Source organism: Pristiophorus japonicus, unplaced genomic scaffold, assembly GCF_044704955.1.
Source record: "Pristiophorus japonicus isolate sPriJap1 unplaced genomic scaffold, sPriJap1.hap1 HAP1_SCAFFOLD_49, whole genome shotgun sequence".
Classification (NCBI taxonomy): Eukaryota; Metazoa; Chordata; class Chondrichthyes; family Pristiophoridae; genus Pristiophorus; species Pristiophorus japonicus.
This window is the reverse complement of record NW_027254395.1, coordinates 3,189,244-3,198,068: the sequence shown is the minus strand read 5'-3', so window position 1 is coordinate 3,198,068 and position 8,825 is coordinate 3,189,244.

The following is an 8,825-nucleotide window of genomic DNA, read 5'->3' as shown; positions in this document are numbered from 1 at the left end:
CATTCCACACATCATTCCACACATCATTCCACACCTCATTCCACATATCATTCAAATCCTCATTCCACGTATCTTTCCACACATCATTCCACCACATCATTCCACACATTATTCGGACATCATTCCACGCATCATTCCGCAACTCATTCCACCCATAATTCCACACATCATTCAAAACATCATTCCAAACATCATTCCACAAGTCATTCCACACATCATTCAACACATCATTTCACACATTATTCCATACCTCATTCTACACATCATTCCACACATCATTCCAAACATCATTCCACACATCATTCCGCACAACATTCCATTCATCATTCCACACCTGATTCCACATGTCATTCCACACATCATTCCAAACATCAATCCACACATCATCCCACACTTCATTCCACGCATCATTCTACACATCATTCCACAACTCAATCTGAACATCAATGCACACATCATTCCACACATCATTCCACACATCATTTCACATGTTATTCCACACATCAATCCACACATCATTCCACACATCATTAAACACATAATTCCACAAATAATTCCAAACATCATTCCACACCTCATTCGAAACATAATTCCACACATCATCCCACACATCATTCAAAGTATCATTACAAACCTCATTCCACACATCCTTCCACACATCATTCCTCACATCATTCCACACATCATTCCACACCTCATTCCACAAATCATTCCACACATCATTCCACACCTCATTCTAAACATAATTCCACACATCATTCCACACATCATTCCACTCATCATTCCACACAGCTTTCCAAAATTCATTCCACACATCAATCGACGCATCATTCCACGCATCATTCCACACCTCATTCCACACATCATTCTACACATCATTCCACACATCATTCCACACATCCTCCACACATCATTCCACACTTCAGTCCACACATCATTCCACACATCATTCTACACATCATTCTACACATCATTCCAAACATCATTCCACACATCATTCCTCACATCATTCCACACCTCATTCCACACCTCATTCCACAAATCATCCCACTCTTCATTCCACACATCATTCCACACATCATTCCGCACCTCAATCTGCACATCAATGCACACATCATTCCACACATCATTCCACACATCATTTCACATGTTATTCCACACATCAATCCACACATCATTCCACACATCATTAAACACATCATTCCACAAATAATTCCAAACATCATTCCAAACCTCATCCAAAGATCATTCCACACATCATTCCACATAGCATTTAGCACATCATTCCACACATCATTCCACACATCATTCCACACATCATTCCACACCTCATTCCACATATCATTCAAATCCTCATTCCACGTATCATTCCACACATCATTTCACCACATCATTCCACACATTATTCGCACACCATTCCACGCATCATTCCGCAACTCATTCCACCAATAATTCCACACATCTTTCAAAACATCATTCCAAACATCATTCCACAAGTCATTCCACACATCATTCAACACATCATTTCACACATTATTCCATACCTCATTCTACACATCATCCACACATCATTCCAAACATCATTCCACACATCATTCCGCACAACATTCCATTCATCATTCCACACCTGATTCCACACGTCATTCCACACATCATTCCAAACATCAATCCACACATCATCCCACACTTCATTCCACACATCATTCCACACCTCAATCTGCACATCAATGCACACATCATTCCACACATCATTCCACACATCATTTCACATGTTATTCCACACATCAATTCACACATCATTCCACACATCATTAAACACATAATTCCACAAATAATTCCAAACATCATTCCACACCTCATTCGAAACATAAATCCACACATCATCCCACACATCATTCAAAATATCATTACAAACCTCATTCCACACATCCTTCCACACATCATTCGTCACATCATTCCACACATCATTCCACACCTCATTCCACAAATCATTCCACACATCATTCCAAACATCATTCCACACATCATTCCGCACAACATTCCATTCATCATTCCACACCTGATTCCACATGTCATTCCACACATCATTCCAAACATCAATCCACACATCATCCCACACTTCATTCCACACATCATTCCACACATCATTCCACAACTCAATCTGAACATCAATGCACACATCATTCCACACATCATTCCACACATCATTTCACATGTTATTCCACACATCAATCCACACATCATTCCACACATCATTAAACACATAATTCCACAAATAATTCCAAACATCATTCCACACCTCATTCGAAACATAATTCCACACATCATCCCACACATCATTCAAAGTATCATTACAAACCTCATTCCACACATCCTTCCACACATCATTCCTCACATCATTCCACACATCATTCCACACCTCATTCCACAAATCATTCCACACATCATTCCACACCTCATTCTAAACATAATTCCACACATCATTCCACACATCATTCCACTCATCATTCCACACAGCTTTCCAAAATTCATTCCACACTTCAATCGACGCATCATTACACGCATCATTCCACACCTCATTCCACACATCATTCTACACATCATTCCACACATCATTCCACACATCCTCCACACATCATTCCACACTTCAGTCCACACATCATTCCACACATCATTCTACACATCATTCTACACATCATTCCAAACATCATTCCACACATCATTCCTCACATTATTCCACACCTCATTCCACACCTCATTCCACAAATCATCCCACTCTTCATTCCACACATCATTCCACACATCATTCCGCACCTCAATCTGCACATCAATGCACACATCATTCCACACATCATTCCACACATCATTTCACATGTTATTCCACACATCAATCCACACATCATTCCACACATCATTAAACACATCATTCCACAAATAATTCCAAACATCATTCCAAACCTCATCCAAAGATCATTCCACACATCATTCCACATAGCATTTAGCACATCATTCCACACATCATTCCACACATCATTCCACACATCATTCCTCACATCATTCCACACCTCATTCCACACCTCATTCCACAAATCATCCCACTCTTCATTCCACACATCATTCCACACATCATTCCGCACCTCAATCTGCACATCAATGCACACATCATTCCACACATCATTCCACACATCATTTCACATGTTATTCCACACATCAATCCACACATCATTCCACACATCATTAAACACATCATTCCACAAATAATTCCAAACATCATTCCAAACCTCATCCAAAGATCATTCCACACATCATTCCACATAGCATTTAGCACATCATTCCACACATCATTCCACACATCATTCCACACATCATTCCACACCTCATTCCACATATCATTCAAATCCTCATTCCACGTATCATTCCACACATCATTTCACCACATCATTCCACACATTATTCGCACACCATTCCACGCATCATTCCGCAACTCATTCCACCAATAATTCCACACATCTTTCAAAACATCATTCCAAACATCATTCCACAAGTCATTCCACACATCATTCAACACATCATTTCACACATTATTCCATACCTCATTCTACACATCATCCACACATCATTCCAAACATCATTCCACACATCATTCCGCACAACATTCCATTCATCATTCCACACCTGATTCCACATGTCATTCCACACATCATTCCAAACATCAATCCACACATCATCCCACACTTCATTCCACACATCATTCCACACATCATTCCACAACTCAATCTGAACATCAATGCACACATCATTCCACACATCATTCCACACATCATTTCACATGTTATTCCACACATCAATCCACACATCATTCCACACATCATTAAACACATAATTCCACAAATAATTCCAAACATCATTCCACACCTCATTCGAAACATAATTCCACACATCATCCCACACATCATTCAAAGTATCATTACAAACCTCATTCCACACATCCTTCCACACATCATTCCTCACATCATTCCACACATCATTCCACACCTCATTCCACAAATCATTCCACACATCATTCCACACCTCATTCTAAACATAATTCCACACATCATTCCACACATCATTCCACTCATCATTCCACACAGCTTTCCAAAATTCATTCCACACTTCAATCGACGCATCATTCCACGCATCATTCCACACCTCATTCCACACATCATTCTACACATCATTCCACACATCATTCCACACATCCTCCACACATCATTCCACACTTCAGTCCACACATCATTCCACACATCATTCTACACATCATTCTACACATCATTCCAAACATCATTCCACACATCATTCCTCACATCATTCCACACCTCATTCCACACCTCATTCCACAAATCATCCCACTCTTCATTCCACACATCATTCCACACATCATTCCGCACCTCAATCTGCACATCAATGCACACATCATTCCACACATCATTCCACACATCATTTCACATGTTATTCCACACATCAATCCACACATCATTCCACACATCATTAAACACATCATTCCACAAATAATTCCAAACATCATTCCAAACCTCATCCAAAGATCATTCCACACATCATTCCACATAGCATTTAGCACATCATTCCACACATCATTCCACACATCATTCCACACATCATTCCACACCTCATTCCACATATCATTCAAATCCTCATTCCACGTATCATTCCACACATCATTTCACCACATCATTCCACACATTATTCGCACACCATTCCACGCATCATTCCGCAACTCATTCCACCAATAATTCCACACATCTTTCAAAACATCATTCCAAACATCATTCCACAAGTCATTCCACACATCATTCAACACATCATTTCACACATTATTCCATACCTCATTCTACACATCATCCACACATCATTCCAAACATCATTCCACACATCATTCCGCACAACATTCCATTCATCATTCCACACCTGATTCCACACGTCATTCCACACATCATTCCAAACATCAATCCACACATCATCCCACACTTCATTCCACACATCATTCCACACCTCAATCTGCACATCAATGCACACATCATTCCACACATCATTCCACACATCATTTCACATGTTATTCCACACATCAATTCACACATCATTCCACACATCATTAAACACATAATTCCACAAATAATTCCAAACATCATTCCACACCTCATTCGAAACATAATTCCACACATCATCCCACACATCATTCAAAATATCATTACAAACCTCATTCCACACATCCTTCCACACATAATTCGTCACATCATTCCACACATCATTCCACACCTCATTCCACAAATCATTCCACACATCATTCCACACCTCATTCTAAACATAATTCCACACATCATTCCACACCTCATTCCACACATCATTCCACTCATCATTCCACACAGCTTTCCAAAATTCATTCCACACTTCAATCGACGCATCATTCCACGCATCATTCCACACCTCATTCCACACCTCATTCCACAAATCATTCCACACATCATTCCACACATCATTCTACACATCATTCTACACATCATTCCAAACATCATTCCACACATCATTCCTCACATCATTCCACACCTCATTCCACACCTCATTCCACAAATCATTCCACACATCATTCCACAACTCATTCCACAAATCATTGCACACATCATTCCACACATCATTCCACACATCATTCCACACCTCATTCCAAACATCATTCCAAACCTCATTCCACACATCATTCCATACATCTTTCCACCGCATCATTCCACACATCATTCAGCACATCATTCCCCGCATCATTCCACAAATCATTCCAGCAGTGAGTCCACACATCATTCCACACATCATTCCAAACATCATTCCAGACATCATTCCAAACATCATTTGCACATATTATTCCACACATCATTCCACACATCATTACACACCTCATTCCGCACCTCATTCTAAACAACATTCTACAGTCCACAGCAAACATCATTCCACACATCACGCCACACGTCATTCCACCCACCATTCCACACCTCACTCCTTACATCATTCCACACATCATTCCACAAATCATTCCAACCAACATTCCACACCTCATTCTACACATCAATCCACATATCATTCTAAACATCATTCCACACTTCATTCCACACATCATTCCACACATCATTCCACACATCATTCCACAACTCATTCCACAAGTCATTCCACACATCATTCCACACACCATTCCACACGTCATTCCAGACCTAATTTCAAAACTCTTTCCACACATCATTCCACACATCATTTCACACGTCATTCCACATATCATTTAACACATCATTCCACAAATCATTCCAAACATCATTCCACACATGATTCCACACATCATTCCACATCTCATTCCACACATCATTCCAAACATAATTCGAAACATCATTCCACACATCATTCCACACAATCATTCCACGCATGATTCCACAACTCATTCCACCCGTTATTCCACTCAATATTCCAAACATCATTCCAAACATCATTTCACACATCATTCCAAACCTCATTCCACACATTATTCCACTCCTCATTCCACACATCATTCCACACATCATTCCACACATCATTCCACACATCAATCCACACCTTATTGAACACATCATTCCACACATCATCCCACACATCATTCCAAACATTATTCCACACCTCATTCCACACATTATTCCAGATATCATTTCACACCTCATTCCACACATTATTCCACACCACATTCCACACAACATTCCACACATCATCCCAATAATCATTCCAAATCTCATCCAAAGATCATTCCACACATCATTCCACATAGCATTTAGCACATCATTCCACACATCATTCCACACATCATTCTACACATCATTCCACACATCATTCCACACCACATTCCACATATCATTCAAAACCTCATTCCACATATCATTCCACACATCATTCCACCACATCATTCCACACATTATTCCGCACATCATTCCATGCATCATTCCACAACTCATTCCACCCATAATTCCACGCATCATTCCAAACATCATTCCAAACATCATTCCACATGTCATTCCACACATCATTCCACACATCATTTCACACATCATTCCAATCCTCATTCCACACATCATTCCACACATAATTCCATACATCAATCCACACATCATTCCACACATCATTCCACGCATCATTCCACAACTCATTCCACTCGTCATTCCACACCATTCCATACATCATTCCACACATCATTCCAAACATCATTCCACACATCATTCCACATATCATTCCACACATCATTCCATACATTATTCCACACCTGATTCCACACATCATTCCACACATCATTCAAAACATCATTCCACACATCATTCCACACATCATTCCACACATCATTCCAAACATCATTCCACCCACCGTTCCACACCTCATTCTACACATCATTCAACACATCATTCCAAACATCATTCTACACATCATTCCAGATATCATTCCACTTCTCATTCCACACATCATACCTCGCAGCATTCCACACATCATTCCACACCTCATTCCACACATCATACCACACATCATCCCAAACGTCATTCCAAACCTCGTTCTAAACATCATTCCAAACAACATTCCACACATCATTCCACTGCTGATTCCACACACCATTCCACACATCATTCCACACCTCATTCCAAACCTCATTCCACACATTATTCCACACATCATTCTACACATCATTCCAGATATCATTCCACTTCTCATTCCACACAACATTCCACGCAGCATTCCACACATCATTCCATATATTATTATACACATCATTTCACACCTCATTCCACACATCATTCCACGCATCATTCAACACATCATTCTACACATCTTTCACCACATCATTCCACACATCATCGCACATATCATTCCAGACATCATTCCATACATCATTCCACACATCATTCAACTCATAATTCCACACATCATTCCACAATTAATTCCACACATCATTCCACGCATCATTCTACGCACCATTCCACACATCATTCCACACTTCATTCCAAACCTCATTGCACAAATCATTCCACACATTATCCCACACATCATTTAACATATCATTAAAAAACTCATTCCACACACCCTTCCACACATCCTTCCACACATCATTCCACACATCATTCCACACCTCATTCACCAAATCATTCCAAATATCATTGCACAATTCATTCTCACATCAATCCACACATCATTCCAAGCATCATTCCACGCATCATTCCACACATCATTGAACACATCAATCCACACATCATTCCACACATTATTCCAAATCTCATTCCACACATTATTCCACACATCATTCCACACCTCATTCTCCATTTCATTCCTCAAACCATTCCAGATATCATTCCACACCTCATTCCACACATCATTCCACACCTCATTCCACACATCATTCCACACATCATTTCACAAATCATTCCACCCACCATTCCACACCTCATTGTACACATCATTCCACACATCATTCCAAACATCATTCCACACATCATTCCACACATCATTCCACACATCATTCCACACATCATTCCAGATATCATTCCACACCTCATTCCACATATCATTCCACATACCATTCCACACATCATTGCACACATCATTCCACACATCATTCCAAACATCATTCCACATATCATTCCACACATCATTGCACACAACATTCCACACATCATTCCACATATCATTTAACACATCATTCCACACAACATTCCACACATCATTCCACATGTTATTTAACACATCATTCCGCGCATCATTCCACACATGATTCCATATATCAT